The sequence below is a fragment of the Stylophora pistillata genome, chromosome 2 (assembly GCF_964205215.1).
Source record: "Stylophora pistillata chromosome 2, jaStyPist1.2, whole genome shotgun sequence".
NCBI classification, from domain to species: domain Eukaryota; kingdom Metazoa; phylum Cnidaria; class Anthozoa; order Scleractinia; family Pocilloporidae; genus Stylophora; species Stylophora pistillata.
The window spans coordinates 6,189,701-6,192,200 of record NC_142520.1 but is presented as its reverse complement, the minus strand read 5'-3'; the positions used below and the strand labels follow the sequence as shown (position 1 = coordinate 6,192,200).

Below are 2,500 nucleotides of genomic sequence, written 5' to 3'. Positions count from 1 at the left end.
TACGCAACATTTCGATGATGAAAGATGCAATCTAGAATGCAGCGGGAAAGAGTTTACTCAGAAATGCAATGGTGAAATAGGAGGATGCAATATGCATCGCAATGGAGTGAGATATAAACAGAAATATAAGGCTGATGAACGTGACATGACCGGAAGTGCATCTAACAATCCTACAATTGAGCAGGAATGCGACGGAAGAGTAAAGCGATACGTCTTGGAATCCTACGGGAGCAGCGGTGAGGGTATGCGAGTTTGCGACGCTGAAAGATGTGTTCTGGAATGCTTCGAGAAATAGTGTGTTCAGAGGTATAACGAGGCAGTGAACCAGTGCACTACGCAATGCAACGTAAATACATGTAAACAAGCGTGCGACGCTCATACTTTGTTGTAATAAGAAGTGGTTCATTCAATTATTTAACTGAGCACATCGACAATTTGCACACTTCAGCTTTTGTTACTCCTGCCTCAGCTACATTAATTAAAGTTATCAAAGCTCAACTTTCAGCTGTGCAAGGTAATGAAAGTCTAAAGCTTACAGTGGACACCATTTCGAAAAATAATGCAATATGTTCGAAGAGTAACAAACTTTCTGCCTGAAGTAATTGAGATAGTGACACCCGCTATCATTGGTCAATTGGTGTGTTAGATGAGAGTATGTTGACACGCTTGTGACGTCACGCTATTTGGGTTTCCCAGCACAATTTGAAAATATTTCAAGCTTATGTATTTGCTATACCCGCAAAGTAATCCATTATCATAATCCATAAAAATTTCCCAAGCTTTATTCGAAGTTTAGCTGTCTTTTCCTCCTCAGCCCAAGGCAGAAATAAGCGAAAGAAAGAAGGCGCCGTGAGCTCAGGAAATGAGCGCTATATAAATAAACTTATTATTATTATTATTTAGGTCTTTAGAGCTTTACCTGCCTTTATGATCGTGACTCGGACGACTCCTTTAAAGCAGTTCAGACAAAGATGAAAAAAAATTCCTCAAAAAAGTTTACAATTAATATTTCTAGGATAATTTTCGCAAATAAGTACCGCAACAAAATGTTTCTTTTAAGTCATTCTTTATATATTATAATATACATCATAATATACATCATATCAAAGCTCTATTCTTGTAATTTAATTGCAATACGAAATGAACTCACTACGAGAATTTAGATAATTTTTTCTCTCTTTATATGCTAATCTCATACCAGATATATCTGTTCACTTTAGTTTCTAACGTCTAAATTTCGGCACGCAAACTGACTGGACGTCAATTCGTGAATGAATGACAGTCCAGCTCTCCCAGACATGTCAAACACTGGCATTTAAGAGTCTGTCCACGAGAGGACCAGGCAGGCGTGACACATGCCATCTCACCGATTTCTCTCAAACTTTCACAGATGATTAAGGTCATAAAGTTATTCAAGAATCCAAAGTAGTTTAGGCTCCCCGTTAATTCCTGGGGTACAAGGGCTTTCACATCAAATCCCAGGGATAAACCCCAAAATTAACCCTAAAATTGTACTTTCAAAAAGGATCTCCCGCACTGATAGGACGCGGTGAATTTTACTCTAATCTCCTCCAACAATTCTTTGAACCTTAAGTAATAGAAAGTTCGAAGTTGGACCGATTTGAAACTAATCTCGCCAATCGAGAGTATTTCCTAATTAACCATGTCACGCGACAATTTTAAGAGACCGAAAATTAGGCTTCTTTAATCGCAAATATCTCCAATAGGCAACGTTACATGTCGATCAACATGTGATTACAGTAAAACCCAATCATCGTGCTATGTTTCTGAGGAAAAAAATTTTTGGCCCCTGTGAAATGTTTGTGATCGATTACGAATCGACTTAACGACTTATACTTAACTAGTATCGCAGAGGTCAGTGATTCGAATCCCGTACAGGCCTGATTTTCTTCAGGTCTGATTTTCGCTATTGCATAAATAGCGCTATCTACTGCGAGGATCGTGCACCATGCGTATAATTTCCTTCTAGACAAAAAACAGCCGTTATGAAAATTTAGGTGTTTGGCGTGACACGTGCTCCCGTCACATGTACTTGCATGAATTCAGGAATGAAATTCCCATTCTACTTTATATAAACTTATTTTATTTTACCTTTGTAAAATCTGATTGCATGATTGTTTTCAATGTGGTGGTCCTTCAATCAGGCTAATGTAAACACCGCCACCATGAGGAGTAAACAAAGATAACAAAAAAGCACGTGGTCTTTTCTTGCCAGTGAAGTCTTGCTGTTGTTTTTTCTTGTTACTTGGGCTATTTTTTTTTTTAGCGGCAACCTAAAGCTATGGCTGCCAAATTGTCTTGTTCGTTCTCTTCGCATCCCAATAGCACTTGTGATTTTTCAGTGAGATTTCCAGGGAAGAATGAATTATTTCCTTTGTTATCCTGTGCGAGGGATAACAAATCTCATTTGCGACAACTGAAGTTTGCTCAAACATCTGTTAGGTCGGAAAAAGACCTTAGTCATCTCAGCTAGAGTGGG

At 38.5% G+C, this 2,500-nt stretch overlaps 1 pseudogene; it reads left to right on the top strand.

Annotated features, from left to right (window-relative positions):
• Positions 1-91: 91 nt before the first annotated feature.
• LOC148736843 (uncharacterized) overlaps positions 92-2,500 on the top strand; it is a 12,236-nt pseudogene continuing 9,827 nt past the window's right edge.